The sequence below is a fragment of the Ovis aries genome, chromosome 22 (assembly GCF_016772045.2).
Source record: "Ovis aries strain OAR_USU_Benz2616 breed Rambouillet chromosome 22, ARS-UI_Ramb_v3.0, whole genome shotgun sequence".
Taxonomy (NCBI): Eukaryota; Metazoa; Chordata; class Mammalia; order Artiodactyla; family Bovidae; genus Ovis; species Ovis aries.
The window spans coordinates 23,286,110-23,308,210 of NC_056075.1; the positions used below are offsets into that span (position 1 = coordinate 23,286,110).

At 40.3% G+C, this 22,101-nt stretch overlaps 1 protein-coding gene and 1 non-coding gene across 3 annotated transcripts in view; both read left to right on the forward strand.

Moving 5' to 3' along the window:
- CNNM2 (cyclin and CBS domain divalent metal cation transport mediator 2) overlaps window positions 1-22,101 on the forward strand; it is a 174,001-nt gene that overhangs the window by 36,405 nt on the left and 115,495 nt on the right. The window lies entirely within an intron of this gene.
- TRNAG-GCC (transfer RNA glycine (anticodon GCC)) lies at window positions 9,026-9,097 on the forward strand. The gene has a single exon. It is a non-coding gene; the product is annotated as a tRNA-Gly (tRNA).

The following is a 22,101-nucleotide window of genomic DNA, read 5'->3' on the forward strand; positions in this document are numbered from 1 at the left end:
TTCAGTATTTCTCCTCCGTGTTAGTCACATATTGGGATGGCTTGTGTTTATTTAATAAAAGCACAGATATTTAATAGGAGAAGGTGTACACTTACTGCAGTCATAGATGTTTAAAATAGGTGTCTAATTATTAGCAGGTCTGAGTGAAAAGACACGTGGCAAATCTTTTTCATTAGCTACAGACGTGTGCCTCTGTCCCAGTGGGATCTTCAGACGTCCTCATAGTTAATTCTTGCTCTTTGGCTGGAGATAGAAGTTCTTAGACTCTCAGACTCCTTCCTTGAAGATGACCAGTAGACGGTTTTTAATCCCTCATAGTGTCAGTTTCACTGTTTTAAAGCTTGTTTTTGAAGTGTTGAGTCAGCGTTTTATCTTTATCAGTGTTTGGCCTTTATGTCCTCTATCTCGGTGCATCATTTTGGGGAGAGTTAAATTCCATCTGACGCAAATTGTGGTTTTAAAAAGAACTTGCTTTGCCTTACCTTCTTTGAAAGTAAGAGCAAATAATTTCCAGAAGTCACTTATATATGAAGTTTAAAAAACCAATATTTGAGAAGCTGCAAAGCTGCTGGAACGTTTCTAAGCTTTAGGGTCTCTGTATTGTCCATTTCAGGCAAGAGTGACCAGTGAAATCAGGTCCCCCTAAAACTGAGTTCCTCTGCCGAGTTTACGATTAACCTTTCTGTTCAAAACTTTATTTATTCAAAACTGTATATCTATGGTTGATTCATGCTGAGGTTTGACAGAAAACAGCAAAATTCTGTAAAGCAATTATCCTTCAATTAAAAAAATATATTAATTTAAAAAACACTTCATTCTCTTTCTTTTCCCTTCCCTTCTGGATTGAAGAGTACCAAAGAAAAGGAGAGTTTGAAACTAAGCAGGACCCAGTAGGGCCCTCCTGGGTGCAGAAGCCTCTGTGTCACTCATTTCTTGTAGAAAAAGACGTTAGTCTCTTTAGCCTTCCCTGAGTTCCAAAGAGTAGACTCCAGCAGTTACTAATTAGGGAAGGGAGTCACAGAAACAAAGGGAAAGCAGTCAAGAAATAATAGTGCCGCTAAAAACCAGCCCTAGCTCCTCCTCAAGAGATGTGCATAGCAATCTGACACTTATCTTTGAATTGTTCTGCTGGAACTAAGATCCCTACCCAGGTGATGATGGCAACTATGTGATGGGCAAGAGCACTTAAACCCCAGACGAGGCTGGGTTTAGTTAGCCCCCGTTTAGGCTGATTTCTAAAAACGCCACTTACCTTACCTTACCTGCAACCAATCAGAAGAAAGTCATGCATCCTGCCATTCTCACCCCTATCATTGCCTTTAAAAACCGTTCGCTAAAGGCCATTGGGTCTTTTGAGCAGTGAGCTGCCAGATCTCCTTGCTGGGTGCAGACGCTCCTCCCTTCACCACAACCCAATGTCAGTAAGCTGGCTTTGCTGCGAGGCTGGCAAGCGTACCCACATTCAGTTGGTACCACCAGTGCTAACACTTCTTACAATAAAAGGTAGCCTCAATGACAGCAGAAGAGCTTCATTTCAACCAGGCTTTTACCAGAAAGGTTTCTAAAGATGATGTTTTTACTAGTTTGGAAATTTCTTACAGGTTGAAATTTGGCTTTGGTTGAAGTGTATGAAGCCATGTTTTCTAATCTCTCTAAGTTTCCATTGACTTGCAGATTTAGTAACTGGCTGTCAGGGTTGCTTGTACTCAGCATTGAAACGGGATTTGTGATTCCTGTATTTGTGTGATTAAAATGGAAATGTCTGGAATGAGCATACTAAAAATGTTGAACAATTGGAAGGCATTTAGATAATGGTTTTTTGGAGGAGAGTGGGGGATGTAGAGTTGGATGAGTGAGTCTTCAAGGTTTAGATTTTTGCCACTTTTCATGCTGCAAGAAGGTTTTTAAGAGAGCACGTAATCCTGTCGATTTTGTTAACTATTACAAATAGTCACTGAGTGCCTGCTCTATGTAGAGCATAATAAAGAACAGATAGGTGAATGACACACAGTTCTTTGCTCAAGGAATTTATCACAGGTAAGAGGTTAGGACTAAAGGTGACGATAAAAAGTTCAAGCACAAGTGCTGGGATGGTTCAAAGAAGAAGCCACCTCCTTGGGAGCGAAGTCGGGGTGGAGTGAAGTTTCCAGAGGAGGTTCTCGGTTAAGGAGGCTTTCCAGGACCATCCACAGCAAAGGCATAGAATCAGGAGAGTGCCTGGGGCATGCTGACTGTGAGCCACCGATGGGTCCACAGGGCTGTTTGGGGTCTTGCTCCCCCTATAAAACAGTCTCTTGAGGTATAGTTTGCATATCATAAAATCCACCCATTGTGAGTATGAAAGTCATATTCGTAAAGGCAGTTTGTAGAGTTGTGCAGCCATCACCCAGTCTAGTTGTGTCCACTTGCTTTCCTCCTATAGAGCACCCTCCTGATTTACTGGATCTCTGCTTTCCCCTCTGAGGCAACCACTGATTTGCTTTCTGTCTGGAAAGATTTGCCATTTCTAGAAATTGCATATAAATAGGAATCATATAATGTAACACTGTGATGTATCGTAGGAAATAAATAGATGATCTTTGTCCCTTGTTTCTGGCTCAGAACTCCTAAAACTCTTGGGATTTCCCAAGTGACAAGAGTGCCAAAGATGCCTGGATATTCCTAACAAATCCCTTTCAAACACACCTGAGTTTGTTAATGAGGTGACTTCTGGAAGGCACTTAAGGATGGGGGCTGGTTGCCAGGGAGACCAACCACAGGATCAGAGGGCTGGAATTTTCAGTTTGCCCCTCCCTCACCTCCCTCTGGAGATTGAATTGGTTGGAGAGTGAATGCAGTCACCAGCTGTCAATGATTTAATCAATCTTGCCTATGTAATGAAGCCCCCGAGAATCCGAAAGGATTGGGTTTGCAAAGCTCTCAGGTTGGTGAACCAGAACTCAGGCAAGCTTGTGCTTCACCTTGAACCCCACAGGTACCGAGGCCCTTTTTGTATCTCTTATGTATCTCTTCATTGGGCTGTTCATTTGTAGCCTTTAAGGTTGTTTGTGATAAACTGATAAATCTAGTGAATAAACTGCTTCTCAGAGTTCTCTGAATTGAACGCATGGGTGATGGGAACCTCTGATTCCCATCAGTTGGTCAGGAACACAGGTAACGACCTGGACTTGTGATTGGCATCTGAAGTGGGGTGCTGTCTGGTGGGACTGAGCCCTAAACCTGTGGAATCCGATATTATCTCTGGATAGTGTCAGGATTGATGAATTGTAGGGCACCCAACTGGTGTCAAAGAATAGCATGGTGTGTACATGGGGGAAACCCATGCACTGAAACTGGGTACTGAATACTGTATATTAGGTAGTCCGTCCGGCTTCTTTCACTTAGCATAGTATTTTGTTCGGCCGTGTTCATGTGTCAGCAACTTAAAGATAAATTTTATTCTATTGTGTGGATAAACTACATTTAGTTGCTAGTTGATTGCAGTTGTGTTGCTTCTAAGTTTGGGGCTATTATGAATAATACTCCTGTGTACACTTGCATAATTGTCTATGCGGACATATGTTTTCATTTCTCTTGGATAGATACCTAAGAGTGAAATAGCTGGATCGTATTTTGTTGTTCAATCACTCAGTCGTGTCCGGATCATATAGTAAGTGTATGTTTAACTTTATAAGAAACCACCAAGCTGTTCTCCAAAGTGGCTCTACTATTTTACAAACCAGCAGTGTTTGAGGATTCTGGTTTTTCCAGATCTTCAACATTTGTTGTTGCCAGTCTTTTGCATTAAAATTACTCTAGTGGAAATGTGGAGATACCTTATTGTGGCTTTAATTGCATTTCTGCAGTGACTAAGATGGAGAAGGCAATGGCAACCCACTCCAGGACTCTTGCCTGGAAAATCCCGTGGATGGAGGAGCCTGGTGGGCTGCAGGCCATGGGGTCGCGAAGAGTCGGGCATGACTGTGACTTCACTTTCACTTTTTACTTTCATGCTTTGGAGAAGGAAATGGCAACCCACTCCAGTGTTCTTGCCTGGAGAATCCCAGGGACGGGGGAGCCTGGTGGGCTGCCGTCTATGGGGTCGCATAGTCGCAAGACAAGACTGAAGCGACTTAGTGGCAGCAGCAGCAGTGACTAAGAGGGCTTCCCTGGTGGCGGCTCAGACAGTAAAGTGTCTGCCTGCAATGTGGGAGACATGGGTTCCATGATCCCCTGGAGAAGGAAATGGCGACCCACTCCAGTACTCTTGCCTGGAAAATCCCATGGACAGAGGAGCCTGGTAAGCTACAGTCCATGGGGTCGCAGAGTTGGAGACGACTGAGCTACTTCACTTTCACTAGTGACTAGGAACCCCTTTTTAAAAAAATACATTTATTTTTATTTACTTGTCTGCGACGGGTCTCCGTTGCGGCATACAGGATTTTTAGTTGTTGCATGTGGGATCTAGTTCCCTGACCAGGGATCAAACCCAGGGCCCCAGTGTTGGGAGCATAGTGTTTTAGCCACTGGACTATGAGGGGAATCCCAGGAACCCCTTTTAATATCATAAATTCTGCCAGTCATTTGAGAGAAAGCTCATTTTATAATAGTGATAATTGGTACTGTGGTTCACTATATAATTATAGACCTCTTGAAAGAAATTTTCTATGTAAAGAATCTGGGCAGTGTTTTACTAGAGACTTCTTGTTTATTTGCTTGTTTTTACTCTGAGATTTGTAAGATTATCTTCTAATGCAAACTACTGCATGTGGCCTACCACCTGCTTTCATATGCCTGCAGAGTAACGAAATTTTTTTTTTCCACTTTTAAATGGTTGAAAATCAGAAGAATAGCAAATCAAAAGTAATACTTCATGACATGTGAAAACTATGTGAAGCTAAGATTTCAGTGTCAAATTTTGATGGGAACATAATGAAGCTTACCCTTACGTGTGATCTTTGGTTGCTTTGGTGGTATGATGGCAAGAGTTAAGTTGTGATGACAGAATCTATGGCTTGTGAAGCCTAAAATATTTACTCTGGTCCTTCACAGAAAATGCTTACCAGCTTTTCTAACTTCTCGCTCACCTGTTCCATCTCTTGCCTAGTTTGAGAGAAGATTTTACTCTGGCCTTTTTATTCAGTTCTTGCATTGGTTCTCCAGTTTGTTACTGAAAAACCTAAATCCATTGGCCGACTGGCGCCCTGAAAGAGAAGAGACTGGAACGTTAAAAGACTCATTTGCTAATGATTTCTCTTCTGGCCGGTGGCTCTAGTTAGAAGGGTTAAGGTAGAAAAAGCTCTTAACAATATTGTAAAGTAATTAGCCTCCAATTAAAATAAATAAATTAATTAAAAAGAAAAGGCTCTCAGAAAACTAAGGGGGAAAGGACAGGAGCTTTTGTAGAGGAAGGTATCATGTTAACTGTTTGTATTAAGTTTGGAAAGTGATGATGTGCAACTTTTTCATCAATTGGGAAATTCAAAAAAATTGCTTCCTGTAAAAAAATCAAGACAATAGAGAAGTATGTGAAGTAAGACTTACGTGTCTCCATCAGCCACTCCCTTAAACTATACTCTTACTGGTCATTACTGTTAGAAATTAAGTCTGATTACTTTTAGACTTCTTTCTGGATTTTGTGGTTTTTATAAAAATGAAATTATAACATGCATACTGTTTTAACGTCAAAGTTTTTTTTAACTTGGCATAATCTGTGATGGCCGTTTCTTCCACATGCATGAATTTAGAGTTGCCTGATTTAAGCAGCTGCATACCATTTGTATGATTCTACTATAATTTACTGAACCGTTGGTGAATGTTTGGTTCTTGTATAGATAATGCTCATGTGTTTCAGGTAGCCTTACCAAAGACTGCCTGTTATTAATCTTTTAACATTTTTGTCTATTTGCTAAGTGAAAAATAGCTAATTGTTATAATTTGCACTTCTTTAGTGAAACTGAACGTATTTTTTTCTTGTAATTATTAGCCACTTGTACTTTGAATTGCTGGTTGCTTTGCTTATTTTTCTTTTGGGTTTATCTTCTAATTAATAGGAAGAAATCTTTATATATTTTGGCATCTGCAAGTGTTTCCTCACAACTTATTTTTCTTTATGGTGCAGTTTTTCCTTACAGAAGTTTTATATTTTTTGTGTCAAATTTGCCAAGCAGGCATTGCTTTTACGTTTGGAATTAAGCTTAGAAAGAGTTTCTGTGCTTGAGTATTTTAAGTGTAGTTATCTTTTAATTTAATGTTTCCTAATTAGAGACGCATCAGAATAACTTAGGCGAGTTTTTCCAGTACATATGCTGTGATTTTCCGCTAAGTAAGATGTTCTTACTTCGTAGATCAGCTTTGGGGTCCAGTTTTGTGTTTTATTTTGAAGGGAGAGGAAGAAGCTCTCCTTCTTCCAGGGTTTGTGATGTCAAACCCTGGTTATAAATCCCAATATGTAAAGTAGATGTCTTTTCTTAAAATGGAGTGGTGCTGGTTGAAGTTGATGCAGGTTATTTACACCTGCATCCATCCACTGAATTCCTGTGACAGGTCTGGAGAATTAATAAGGAGAGACTTTATGTACTCGATAAAAAGAAAAACTGTTGTATACTGTATCCTGAAAATAATTAAATTTCTTGATCTTGAGCCAATTGTGTGCTAAAACAAACTCAAAACTGTAGGGTATATCTCACTGATTGTAAAGATACACTCTTTCACATTTTAACATCTGTGAAATTGGGATGATAGCAGGTTGTAGTTTATTTATTTGGCAAAGCTTATTTCTTGCATGCTAAGTTGCTTCAGTTGTGCCCAATTCTGTGTGACCCCATGGACTGTAGCCTGCCAGGTTTCTCTGAATTCCAGGTGAAACTGTGTTTGAAATGATTTTTTGGCTTGAAATGGAGGGAGTGGAAGGGATGTTTAGGTTAGTATGTGTAAGCCTGAAGCTAGGTCATCCAGTCAGGCCTTTACTTTGGATGGAGAGGGAGAGAAAACACAAACAGATCTAAGATCTGAGGATGTGTACATGTCCAAACTGGAATTGTCGTATTTTTGTCAAACTAAGATGATGGAGGGTTGAATACGGATGGAGTTTAGCTATTTTTGGTCCGTGAAACCAACTGCGTAAGTGAGCACTGGAGGATGTAGAGGAATGTGTGGGCGATACAGGTGCTTCGGGGCAACGGTCAGCGGTTGAGTGTGAGTACGGGAGATGGGGTAACAAAAAAGCCAGTCTCAGATGCTCTATTTAAAAAGGAATTAAAAATCTAGAAATCTCGATTTGGGGGAGATGATGGTTGTATCCACTCTAGAACAGAGTAAAATACAACCACTGAATCCAGGTCTATTCTTGAACGTGTTCAAAAGTGGTAGACAAGGCGATGAAGGGACTGGAAAGCCACATACAGAAGAATGGTTGAAAGAATGTTTGGTCTGGAGGTGAGAGCTTGGGGCCTGGGGAAGGAGGCCACATTCAAATATTGTAAAGGAAGAGGGTTTAGTACCTTGTGTTTCCAGGGAACGGAACTAAGGCCCGTGGATGGAAGCTACGGGAAGAAAGACATAGTTCAGTTTAAGCAATAATTTGCAGTGAAAGCTGTCTAATAATTGAGTAGAAGATAAATTTGCTGTTGCAAGAGGTGTGAGGGCATTGGTTGACCACACATTTGGCAACATTTGTTTTTGTTATAGGGGAATTTTCAGTTGAATTGTTAGCAGCCACTCCCATTTCCTTATTGTAAATTGAAAAGGCAGTAAACATCCAAAGTTGATTGTGCTCAGATTTTAATAGACTTCTTGATATAACGTTATCAAGTTTGATTATTTTGCAAGCGATGGTAATGCCTTTAGAGAGCATGAACCAGCAGATGGACTTCAGCCTTCTTTGCTGCTCTGCTCAGTTCAGGGTCAGTAATGGATAGTGGACCTACCGGAGCAGGTTTCCCTAGGTGAACTGTGTGAGCTGGAATCTTCTTAAACAGTTATAGCCTTTTCTCATCACTGACACAAAGAACCTGCAAATACATGTGCCCTGAAGAGTCAAGCGGGGAGCTATATGCCAAGCTTCATAAAACTGAAGGAGTGAATTCTTCATGTGAAAATTTGAGTGTCTGTGTTGGCAGGGCCTGTGAAGCACTTCTCTGGAACAGTCTGCAAACCTTGGCACTAACTGATCTCTAAGGACTCCTTCCAGTTGTAAGATTCTGGGGTATATGAACTTGTAATAAATGTTAAGCAGCAGTTTAGGATTACAGAGTAATAGAATCATAGCCAGTTAAAATTGAAAATTTCAGTGGACTATAATTGGTCCCTCTGAAATTGACCACAGCTTTGGGAATCACAGTTACAATGAAGTCAGCAATTTGAAATATGTTCTTAACATAGGGGGAGAAGGAGGTGTCCTCATGGTAAAGAGCCACTTCCAGTCTGAAGTGAAATTCTGCTCCCTTCTCGTGAAAGAACCTTACCTGGGTCCTTTCTGTTGAGGAAACCTCGACATGTTTAAGGAGAGAGAGATTTGGATGGTTAATGAAAATAACATTTGGTGAGTCTGAGCTCACTGAGCTGACTGAAGGGTTTAGAAGCTGAGAAAGAGATCTTACAGCAGTCTGAGCCTCAAATAGTCTAAAACATATCTCCTTATGCTAATTTTCTTTCAAGTTCACGAACTTTTTGGAAGGGTGGTGGATTTAAAAAGAGAAGAAAAGACACAGCGCATGGAATCTTGTGACTAGTTAAGGAAGAATGTAGTCAAGAGTGATGCCGACTTCGCTGCCCTCAGCAAATTCCTACTCATCCTTCACGCTGTAGCCTCCCCTGGCCTTCGATTCTGGGTTAGGCACCCGCCTGGTACTTTACTTAGCCTGTTATAACATGTTTTACACTGCTTTGTTATTGGCTGGTGGTTTTCCAGGCCCCTAGACTATACGCATCAGGAAGACAGGGGCGAGGTTTTTGTCTGTACTTTCAGGGTTGGTTGGATGCATGGTAAGGGTTTTATAAACGTTTGTTGACTGAATAAATAGGAGCCCCTTTACCTTCTCGGGCTTCCCTGGTGGCTCAGAGGGTAAAGCGTCTGCCTGCCATGCAGGAGACCCAGGTTCAATCCCTGGGTCGGGAAGATCCCCTGGAGAAGGAAATGGCAACCCACTCCGGTATTCCTGCCTGGAGAATCCCATGGACAGAGGAGCCTGGTAGGCTACAGTCCACCGGGTCGCAAAGACTCGGACACGACTGAACGACTTCCCTTCCCTTCCCCTTCCCTTTACCTTCTCTGGCTTCCCTGGTGGCTAGGCTGGTAAAGAATCTGCCTGCAATGCAGGAGACTTGGGTTGGGAAGATCCCTTGGAGAAGGGAAAGGCTACCCACTCCAGTATCTGGCCTGGAGAATTCCATGGACTGTATAGTCAATGGGGTTGCAAAAGTCAGACATGACTGAGCGACTTTCACCTCACTTCCCTTCTCTTTCATTGTACTACTTACTTGTCTTGGCATTTTTCTGAGATGTTGCTGATGTCCTCATCGTGCACTTATCTTGCCATTAAAACAATCTTTGCAGGCTGGTAATTTGTCACGCTAGGTATTGGGTACAGGGAGGCTCATTGTATTAATCTCTTCCTAATAAAAATATTAAGGAGAGATTCATCCTAAAGGAAATCCACCCTGAATATTCATTGGAAGGACTGATGCTGAAGCTTCAATAATTTGGCCACCTGATGTGAAGAACTGACTCATTGGAAAAAGGTGCTGATGCTGGGAAAGATTGAAGGCAGGAGGAGAAGGGGATGACAGAGGATGAGATGGTTGGGTGGCATCTCCGACTCAATGGACATGAGTTGGAGTAAACTTTGAGAGATAGTAAAGGACAGGGAGACCTGGTGCACTGCAGTCATTTGGGGTCTCACAGAGTCGGACACAACTTAGTGATTGAACTAAGTGAATCACTTAGTTCACTAAGTGAACAGATGAAAATGTTAAAAAAAGAACTTTGACCTCTGTGGAAGTAATTTTCTGAAGAGCTGTTCTCATCTGACTGCAGAGAGGAAAGCATCTGATAGCTAAACTATAAAAGCTCTTATTAGTTACTCTCTCATGGCTGTTGGCATTTTCAGCTGGGGATAGTTTGTTTCTCAAGCTACAGTTCTTTGGGAATTTACTCTCTGAATCCTTGTTCTCCATAAATTTTTTAAAAATTGCCTTTATTTCAATTATCTTTCAAAACTAGCATAAATCAAGTCTGGATCTTCTGGATGATCAGATTATCGCTGAGCTCTGGCACTTCACTTTGAATCTATACCAGATTATGTTCTTTAGTCGCTGAATCGTGTCCTCTTTGTGACCCCATGGACTGTAGCCCACCAGGCTCCTCTGTCCATGGGATTTCCTAGGCAAGAATACTGGAGTGGATTGCCATTTCCTTCTCCAGTGGATCTTCCTGACCTAGGGATCAAACTTGCTTCTCCTGCATTGGTGGGCATATTCTTTACTGCTGAGCTACCAGGAAAGCCCCCATACCAGATTATGCTGCCATAATTATTGTATATTCATGAGAAAAGGTCTTAATAGAATTGTCTTCCTGCCTAATAGCTGTAAAGACACACTGTACAAATGAGGATTTTACAATTGTTTGACTAGAGGAAAGTGGCAAGATTATGTGCTGTGTAAGCTAGTACCATACATTATGAATAGTGGTTTAGTTTTAGGAGGAGAATATTCCTTAACTCACTGAGTTGATATCATTAATCTGGGTATTATTCTTATTTTATATTTGTAAAAGAGGTTTTTTTTGGTTTTATTTAGTAAAATTTTATTTTTTTTTACGCCATAAATGTTTTGTATTAGGGTATAGCCAATTAACAATGTGATAGCTTCAAGTGAACAGTGAAGGGGCTCAACTATACATATATGTGTATCCATTCTCCCCCCAGACTCTCCTCCTATCCAGGCTTGCACGAGACACTGAACAGAGTTCCATGTGCTATACAATAGGTTTTACATTGGTTATACATTTTAAATATAGCAGTGTGTACATGACCTTCCCAAAGTCCTTAACTGTCCCTTCCCGCTGGCAACCATGAGTTTGTTTTCTAAGTCTGTGAGTCTCTAAAAGAGTTTTTTTCTTATATCTACTTTATCATTAACACTTGGAGTCTTTTTTTTTTTTTTTTAATTCACATTTGAGAAATATTTCCTTGAATTCACAGGCGTCAATCTCTTAGTGATCTTTGAGGCCTAACTTAACAGGCAGATTAGGGAGGAGGCTTGTTTGGCCCAGGAGGCTTCTGTACTTTTCCAGCTGTACTGTGCAGGTATAGAAAGATAGGAGCAAAGGCCAAGTGAAATCTGACTTTAGATGTTCTTTAAGGATTGGCCATGGCCAGGATAATAAAGTATGGAGAAGTATCAGGGTTTATAAAAGGTCAAGAAAAGAAAGGATCAAATAAGAGATCGTGAACTCAGAGCTGTGCTGTCCAAATAGTAACTGGTAGCCACGTGTGCCTGTTTAAATTACATAAAATAAAAACTCAGGGCCTCAGGCACTATAGACACATTGCAAGTGCTCAGTAGCTAAATGTGCCTCGGGGCTACTGTGTTAGTCAGCCAAGGTATAGAACGTTTCTTTTCATCATCACAGAAACTTCTGTTGGACAGTGCTGCTCTAAAGGGAGCAACAGAGTGGAAGCCAGGGCAGTGTGAAGGTAATAAGGAGGAGGTGGGAAAACAGGTCACGGGAGGAATGACGCTAATAGAACCCCCAGTTCTCACCGTCTCACACCTCCTTGTTTCTGAGGATCTTGACAGTTTTAAGGAGTACTGGTCAGGTATTTGGAGTCAGGTTTGGAGAAGGAAATGGCAACCCACTCTAGTACTCTTGCCTGGAGAATCCCATGGAGAGAGGAGCCTGGTGAGCTAGAGTCCATGGGGTCGCAAAGAGTCGGACACGACTGAGTGACTTCACTTACACGCACTGAGTCAGGTGTTTTGTAGAAGGATTTGTCGAGAGTTAAGGGTTTGAGGAAAGGGCCGCAAAGTGTCTCTCTCTTCGTCTCGTGTCAGGGGTACGTGACTTCATGAGTGTTGATATTAACCTTGATCACTTGGCAGAGGTAGGCAGTCCCCTGGTTTTAAAGCTGTGCTTCTGCTCTCAATTCCCAGATTTATTTTGCAATCCAGATTTTCTTGCACTCCGAATTTATGCATCCAACTACAGGTTTTAACAGCTCTATTCGGACCCCTCACAAACATAAGGTTCTCAAAACTAGACATTCCCCCCCATGCTCTCCACATCTACGTTTTCCATAGTCTTTTCCACTTCAGCTAAGGCACTTCTGTTTTCCAGTTGTCCAGGCCAAAACAACAACAACAACAACACACACTTCATGCCATCCTTGTTGCTTTTATTATTTGGTGTAGTCTGTTAGGAAATCACGCTGACTTTAGCTTCAAAATATTCCAGGATGTGGCCATTCAGCACAGTCTCTGCCTCTCCTGCTTGAGCCACCATCAACTTATTTTGAAGAATTACACTAGCTTCCTAACTGCTCCCCGTGGTGTTTTGCCTCCTTAGAATCCATTTTCCACACAGCAGATTCATCTTTTAAAAAGAGCCTTACATTTATATACAGAAAATTGCACATATTATGGGTTTGTGGTGAATTTTCACAAGTTGATCACATCTATGTATGCCGTACCCAGAGCTGAAATCAGCATGTGACTAGCTACTCCTCACGTTCACCTGTAGACACTGATCCCCCAAGGATGACCCCTGTCTAAGGGCACAGGTTAGTCCAATCTATTGTTAAACTTCATGTAAATGGAATCATACAATGTGTAAGTTGAATCTGTCGTCTTTTATGCAACATTATGTGTGTGAGATCCATCCACGTTATGTGTGTGCATGAAATTTGGTTTCTTCTCATTGCTGGGAACTATTCAGTTGTGTTCAGTTCAGTTGCTCAGTTGTGTCCGACTCTTTGCAACCCCATGGACTGCAGCATGCCAGGCTTCCCTGTCCATCACCAATTCCTGGAGCTTGCTCAAACGCACGTCCATCGAGTTGGTGATGCCATCCAACCATCTCATCTTCTGTCGTCCCCTTTGTGTTAATATACCACAGTTTATTAGGGCTTCCTTGGTGGTGCAGACAGTGAAGAACCTGCCTGCAGTGCGGGAGACCCAGGTTTGATCCCTGGGTTGGGAAGATCCCCTGGAGAAGGAAATGGCAACCCACTCCCGTATTCTTGCCTAGAGAATCCCATGGACAGTGAGGAGCCTGGTGGGTTACAGTCCATGGGCTTGCAAAGAGTCAGACACGACTAAGCGACTAACACATACACACCACAGTTTATTGATCTGTTCTACTGTTGATGGACTTTCAGATAGTTCCCAGTGTTTCGCTGTTATAAATCATGCTGCTATGAATGTTCTAGTACCTGGCTTTTGAGAAATACATGTATACATTTATGTATAAATTTATGATGGGTATATACCTAGGATGGAGAAGGCAATGGCACCCCACTCCAGTACTCTTGCCTGGAGAATCACAGGGACGGGATGCCTCGTGGGCTGCCATCTCTGGGGTCGCACAGAGTCGGACACAACTGACGTGACTTAGCAGCAGCAGCAGCATATACCTCGGAGTGAGATTTTTGATTCAGTATCTACTGGCCTCATGGCGTGTGTGTTCAGTCGTGTCCGACTCTTCATGACCCCACAGACTGTAGCCCACCAGGCTCCTCTGTCCATGGGATTTACCAGGCAAGAAGACTGGAGTGGGTTGCCATTTCCTTCTCCAGGGGATCTTCCTGACCCAGGGATTGAACCCGGGTCTCCTGCATTGCAGGCAGATTCTTTACCACGACACCTGGAAAGTCCGGTGTTAGTGTATATTGTCTCAGCCTTAACATATAGTATATATAATATAAGCCTTAGCATATATTGCCAGTTTTTTGTTTTTGTTTTTTTGGCAAGTGATTGTATACCAGCAAGTGATCTTTTAAAGAGTAAAAGTTAATTCCTATTGCTGTAACTCATTTGAAGACCCATGGTTCATTAGCTCATGCAGAGTAATAGCAAAAGTACTTACAATGCACATAAGGCCCTAAACAGCTGGTTTTCCAACTTGCCTTTGAACATGCTAAGCGCATGTACATCTTAGGGCCTTTGCATGAGCTGCTTTCCCACCTCCTCTGTTCTTTTGCCACATATCTGCATGGACTGCTCCCTTATTAACTCCAGATGTCTGCTTAAATGCCACCAACATATATAAATGCTGGAAAAATTTCATGGACAGGAGCCTGGGGAGCTAGGATGTAGGGTTGCGATGAGTCAGACATGACTGAGCATACACACATCCATCTGTTTATTTTGCATTACTTTTCTTACCACTTACTTCTTGGCCTATCTGTATGTGTTATGTAAAATATTTTGTGTGTCCCCACTAGACTTTTTTGTTAATTGCTTATCAAAAACAGTGGACATTAGTAGCTTCCCAGTAAATAGTTGAATGAATAAATGAATTCAGGAAATAGTTCTAGTTGTAATAGATGTAAGGTGTCTAGAAATAGAAATTTGGGGAGAATGGAAGTAAGGCAAATGATGTTAAAAATTGGTGAAAATTTTAATTTTTATTAAAAAATTTAATTTTTATTAAAATAATAGCTTCAAAAGACACTGGGCTTATGATTCAAAAATAGCCTTCTGTCTCCTCCCAGCTCCCCAGATTTGACTACTTTCTAGCTGTTTCTTATGCTATTAAATTTGATATTTAAAAAACCTGTGGTTAAATCGCTGTCTTTTATATTTCAGTTTTAGATCTTGAGGGTTTTCTACACTGGAAGATACCAATCTACTTTTCTTAAACTTCTTTCTCCCTCCAGCACACACACCCTTTCCCCCTATCCTCCCAGTAAAATTGTCCAAAATTTTAAAATATGTTTTTAAGTTGTTAAAACATGCTTTCAGTTGTCTTCAAAAATGTCACTTTCTCAGGGAATGGTTCTCTAGCTTAGCTTCTCATGTCAAATGTTTAATGTATACATTATTGTAAACATGAAAGTTGTTCCATGTGAGCCAGGTGATATGATCACATCTTAGTTTTTTTTTTTCCTGGAATTTTCCTTAATTCTCATTTTTTTGTTTGCTTATTCTTCTTCACGTAACTAACTTACTATCCTCATACTCCTTGCCAGGATTCTAATACACATGGGGTTATATATTAGTTCTCTAGGTTGTTTTGGAAGCATTTATCCTAGAATTGCCAACAGGAACTATAGAACTGTAGCAGCCTGTTGCTCTGAATCTTCCCTTCACAAATTAACCTAAAAATTATTTTTTTCCTATGTTTAAATCCTTCACTTCTGGATCCCAAATCAGAGTCTTTCTTGGTTTACTTGTTCCTCCTGGGAGGACATATCCTTCAGTAGTTTCCAGAGAAAAGATACAAGAATAGTAACTTTTAAAGATCTTGTATATCAGTTATCTGTTGCCATAGTAATGCTGCATGGCAGATGACTGAGAAATGTCAGTTGCTCACAATAAGTATTTGTCGAAAACATTTCTAGGGTGGTCGGTTTGGGGGCTCTGCTGACTTTGGGAGTTTGTCTGGCTATCTGCTGGTTTTGGCTGGGACAATTCGTGTGACCTAGCTCTGTTTCAGGAGTCTCATCCTCCCTGGGGACAGGCAGTCTAGCCAAGGTATGATATTTACCAGGTCATGGCAGAAGGCAACCAGGTATGCTTACGTGCCTTTCTTGTATTTTAAATACACCAGCTGATGATAATTCCAAAATAGGATGTTTTTAAATATGTAACTTATTTGACCAAAACCAAATATCTGTGCAAATATGCAGAGAGAAAATTCAAGATAAGCAGCGGCCTTCAGATACCTGATTAAATGTTACTTTCTCAGGGGGTGGTGTTCTTTTCCTTCTATTAGGTAAAATTCTCCTCTAAAGTCTTTTAACATTGTTACTGTTCTTTCACAGTATTTATCACACTAGTTATTTGTTCATACTGCTCTATCCCTCTAGAACTTAACTTTCCTGGAAGACAGGGGCCATGTCTTTAAAAGGGTTAGCCTAGAGCCTGCCATGGTGAAGTATACAATACATGTCAGCTAAATGAGTCTGGTTACATCTCAGGAACAGGAAATACTAGGATTCTTTTTATTGAATCTTTGTATGTGCAGTGTGTGCCTCCTTCAAGGATTTGGCAGAAAAGAGAGGAAAAACGTTACCAATTTGTGGGAAAGATAAGCTCGCTTCTCTCTGGGCGTTTTGGTGGGCGGCTGCACTCCCCTGAGTAATCAAGGCTGTGAAGCTTTGATTAGTAGTGTATTGTTTGTGGCTTTAGGGCCTTTAGATTACAAGGAATTGTTTTGTGTTAGTTATGACTCTGGGACTTGTAAACAGAAGGAAACAAGAGTGTTTCTACTGGTATATATGAATGTTTATTATTCTGAATTAGATGACAGCACTTTGATTGTTATTTCAGATGAGTGAAGAACATGTGTTTGAACTCAGCGACTGAGCTGCAGTGCACTTCTGTGATTGGTATTGTATTCTGTAAACTCTGCCGTAGTGTGAACTTTTGATATATAAAAAATTAACCTTTAACCTAAGTTATAGAAGATCTTCTCTAAATGAACTCAGAAACTAACTGTAAAAAAACTGTTCCTCAAACATGAGCTTATGTAGGTTTAAATAACTATCCAATTTACAGTGTACTATTTAATCATTTCCCAGCTTTTTCATAATTTGCAAAGAGATTCATATATTTGTGACCCATTGTTTGATCAACAGACATTGACTTTGTTTGGACGGGAACTTGTGATAGAGCTAGAAATTTGTACCCAGGATTGAAGCAGACCTTGCTTGGGTGTGGTCTAAATATTACTATTTCTTATTAATGCCAAGTTTTAGTCGTCTGCTTTTTTGATCAATTAAAATGGTAAATGTAGCTGATCTTTTATATAATGAAATTTTAGATCTTAAAGAGACAATAACATCTCAGTCTAACCTTTCCATTTTATATAGCACCTGGGTTGTAAGTTTTATGAGAATGCTGTTGACTGGCAGTAGTTGGTCAGTAAATGTTTGTTGAATGAGTAAATAAACAAATGTACATTATAAGTAAAGAATGAAGACGAGATTTTAGAGATTCAGTTCAGTTGCTCAGCAGTGTCCGACTCTTGGTGACCCCATGGACTGCAGCACGCCAGGCCTCCCTGTCCATCACCAATTCCCTGAGTTTACCCAAACTCATGTCCATTGAATCGGTGATGCCATCCAACCATCTCATCCTCTGTCGTCCCCTTCTCCTCCTGCTTTCAATCTTTCCCAGCGTCAGGGTCTTTTCAAATGAGTCAGCTCTTCGCATCAGGTGGCCAAAGTATTGGAGTTTCAGCTTCAACATCAGTCATTCCAATGAATACTCAGAGCTGATCTCCTTTAGGATAGACTGGTTTGATCTTTCTGTCCAAAGGACTCTCAAGAGTCTCTCCAACACCACAGTTCAAAAGCATCAATTCTTCGGTGCTCAGCTTTCTTTATAGTCCAATTCTCACATCCATACATGACTACTGGAAAAAATCTTCGAGCAGATGGACCTTTGTTGGCAAAGTAATCTCTCTGCTTTTTAATATGCTGTCTAAGTTGGTCATAACTTTCCTTCCAAGGAGTAAGCATCTTTTAATTTCATGGCTGCAATCACCATATTCAGTGATTTTGGAGCCCCCCAAAATAGAGTCAGGATTCAAAAAGCTTATATAATTAGTGGGATAGGCAAGGCTAAATGGGCCAGTTTAAGAAAGCTGAAGAGTAGCATGACTATAGAAAGTGTTATAAATGAATAGAATTCAGAGAAATACTAGTAAAAGTAATTTCGATTATCATAGTTCCCAGTAACCATTAAGGGAATTCCAGTTTTAAGCTATAGCAGTGGCTTCAAATATGTGTTCAAAATTTTTGCAGGGAAAAAAAAAATTGATGTTATTAGTGATTTTAAAGAAGTATGTGTAAAAAGTTTATGAAATATTCTCTTTCTTTGACAGTTCAAGTCCACAGTATAACTTAAATGTAATTGTGTGATTACATTTTAGTCGTTGTTAAGGACTGAAAGACTGAATTTTGCTAACATTTTCTGATGTGTAAGAGAAATGTAAAAGAGAAAGATCTTTCTTTCCTACAGCAAGTGGACAAAATTCTTGCTTTGTGTAGGAAACCTTGGCAGACCTTGAGAATTCTGAATTGCTCCAATTGTTTTGTCTTTTTTTCCCTCAGAAGAATTTTAATAGTTTTTTTTTTCTTTCTACATGATTTGCCTCTTCTCACCCTCATGTTTAACTTAGTTAAACATGACTCCTCTTCTGTATTTACATAGTTAGTCTGATACAGTCAGTTCTTTTTAAAACATTGTGGAGAACACACAAGTGATTTTTCCTCCCAGTTCCTCCTCATCAGAGCTAGGTATCAGAAGTCTTTCTGGTCCCTTGCTTCTGTGTGAATGACCCAAGACAGGCTGGAAGACCAGTCTCGTGTGTGTTCTCTTTGGTATTCTCTGGGTATATTCTTGGCTAATGTGCCACTCTGTACCACTTCAGATTCTTCCTTGGGTTCTCACTGACTACTCTTAGTCAGCTTCCTTCTAGTCATCAACTCCTCCAATGTCATGCCCAAGTCGTCAGTACCCAGAAGTGCCTAGTGTTTAAGTAAGCACTTGGTGGCTTATTCCACAATAGAGTGTTTTTGTTTTGCTTTTAAATTACTAGATCAGGTTGATGAAAAAGCTTTTTAAGCTGCAGTGTAATCAGTTCACAACATGTCATCAAGGGACTGTTGTAAAAGCAGAATTGGGAGCATGGAGGACTTGCCTGGTTCTCTAAGCAGAGATTAAGCATGCTCCACCAACTGATGAGAGGCCTCAGGCTTTGTATCATCCGTCAGCTTGGAGACCCATAGTTTCTTAGGCCCGCTGAACTGGGTCTGAGTCCTGGACGTTATTCTACGCTTGTCCTGATTCGCTCACCTGAAGTGTTCAGTGCCTGTTTTGGTTTATAGGACACAGATTAGCTGTGGTTCCAGCTGCCCTCTTTTGCTTGGAAAAGGTCCTCGTGTCTTGCCAAGGAAACCTAAAGATGACAAAAATGGTGCATTTGGTTTAGATTTGGGTGTGGGTAGTCCCCGTTGGCTCAGTGGGTAAAAAATCTTCTGCAGCGCCAGAGACACAGAAGACGCAGATTCGATCCCTGAGTCGGGACGATCCCCTGGAGGGGGAAATGACCACCCATTCCAGGGTTCTTGTCTGAAAAATCCCAAGGACAGAGGAGCCTGGTGGGCTTTGGCCCATAGGGTTGCAAAGACACAACTGAGTGACTTAGCACGCGTGCATGCAGTGATGGTATTTTGTGAGACCTCAGAAGCCCAAACTGGACCCAATATGAAAGTTACAAGGAAGTCAGTTTTCGCCTAATTCCAGCAGAATTTCTAATAAGTAGAGCTGTTAGAAAGTGTTTTGAGTTGGCTCCAGATGTATAGTTACATTGGGTGGTTCAGCAGAAGATAGATAAGCAAATTGGAGAGTTTTGTTGGGCATTGACAGTGTGGGTGAGGCAGGCTAGATGATACACTAGTGGTGAGATGTTTGACTCAGGTGTAAATGTTCAGTGGTTGCAGACTAATTCAGAGAGTAGGCAAGTTGACAAAACTTCTGGCGATTTGTTAGTAAGATGAATTTGCCAAGGGAGGGTGTACTTGAAAGAGCAGAAGGCCAGATACCTAAGCCCATACTTAAAAGGTGAAAGCAGGAATTGGAACTGCTGAAGGAAAACATTGAGAGGAAGAAAACTGAAATAGTTTAGAGTCCAAAGGCTAAGGGGAGAGAGTTGGAAGAAGAAATTCGAGAATAACATAGAAACTGGTTTACCCTTAAGCAGTTGTCCCCAAGTTGTCGCATGCATAGCTAACCAACAGATTGCAGTAGGACTCGCATGTTTATTCAAACATAAATATAAACACTTATGCTTATTATTGAAGGTATTTCTTAATGTACGTAATGCATTAATTTAGTAAAAAAATATATAGGAGACATGGTCAACATTTAACTAACAGAATACGCAGGAAAAAATGAGTTGAGTCCTCTGTCCAAAAAAATAAAATGCTCTAGGTCTCTTCCATGCTTATAGATACCCAATTTAAGTTAAAAATCTTTTTTTGTTTTTAAACAGAATAAAATTTACCATCTTAGCCATCTTTAAACACACAGTTCAGTGGTATTAAGAATATTCACATTGTTGTGTAACCATGACCTCTTTCTATCTCTATAATTCTTTTCATCTTATAAAACTGCAACTCTATACCCATTAAACAGTAACTCTCATTTTCCCCCTACACACATCCCCTGGTAACCACCCTTCTACCTTCTTTCCTCATGATTTTTTGACTACCTGAAGTACCTCATATAAGTGGAATCAGACACTGTTTGCCTTTTGGTATTTTGGCAGAATGTCCTCAAGATTATTGCAGCGCATTGCAAAATTTCCTTCCTTTTTAGGATATTCCATTATGTATATATACCACATTTTCTTTATCTAGTTTTCAGTCCATGGACACTGGCTTGCTTCTATGTTTTGGTTATTGTGAATAACACTGCTATGAATATGGGAAGGCAGCCAGCTCCGCCACACCCTCCTCTTGGTTTTTCTTTTTAGTACAGACCTGGAAGTGGAATTGATGGATCATGTCGCAATCCTAGAGTTAATTTTTGGAGGGACCACCAGGCAGTTTTCTGTAGCGCCTGGACGATTTTACATTCCCACCAATTTTACATTCTCCACGCCCTTGTCTATATTTATTTTCTGGTTTCTCAACAGTAGCCATCCCAGTGGGTGTGAGGTGGCATCTCCTGGTAGTTTCGGTTTGCTTTTCCTGAATGACTAGTAGTGTTGAACATCTTTTTGTGTACTTCATGGACATTCATAAATCTTTAGAGAAATGTCTATTCAAGTCCTTTGCCCATTTTTAAATGGGTTGTTTTATTGTTTGAGTTTTAGGAGCTGTATATGCTGGATATTATTCCTTTATTAGATACATAATTTGTAAATATGTTCTCCCATACTGTGGGTGGCTGTTTTACTCTTATAGTATGTTTTGATGCACAACATTAAAAATTTCCCAGCAACCTATTTATTTTTTCCCTTTTGTTTACTATGCCATTGGTGTCATGTCTAAGAAATCATTGCCCAATCCACTCTTGGGAGGCTTTTGTCCTATATTTTCTTCTAAGAGTTTTATACCTTTAGGGCTCATATTTAGGTCCTTGATCCATTTTTTGAGTTAATTTTTGTATATGGTGTTAGATAAAGATCCATCTTCATTCTCATGCATGTGGATATGCATTTTTCTCAGAAATATTTGTGGAAAAGAATATCCTTTCCCCCTGAAGGTTTGGCACCCTTGTCAAAAATTATTTGTCCATATATGCAAGGATTTTATTTCTGGGCCCTGCAGTAGATTGCATTGTGTCTGTGTCTGTCTGTTTACTAATACCATACTTGTTTGATTATCGTAACTTTGTGGTAAAATTTTGAATTCAGGACGTATGTCTTCCAGTTTTGTTCTTTTTCAAGATTGTTTGGCTACTTGGGGTCATTTTGAGATTTCATATGAATTTTAGGATGGGTTTTTTTTGTTTTGTTTTTCCTATTGCTGCAAAAATCATGATTGAGATTTTGGTAGGGATTGCATTGAATCTATAGTAGCTTTGGGTAGTATGGACATCTTAATAGTGTTAAGATTTCCAATTAATGATCTTGGGATGTTTCTATTTATGGCCTTAATTTCTTTTTATCAATATGTGTAATTATCATTGTACGAATCTTTTTCTCGGTTGACTCCTAAGTATTCTTTTCGATGCTATTGTGAATAGAATTGTTTCTGTGAACAGAATTCTTTGTAATTTCCTTTTTAAATTGTTCATTGTTATATACAGAGAAATGAAACTGAGTTTTTCTGTGTTGGCTTTTGTATTTTGCCACTTTAATGAATTTGTTAGTTTTAATAGTCTTTTGGTATGTGTGGAATCTTCAGGATTTTCTACATATAAGATCATATCATCTGCAAAGAGAAT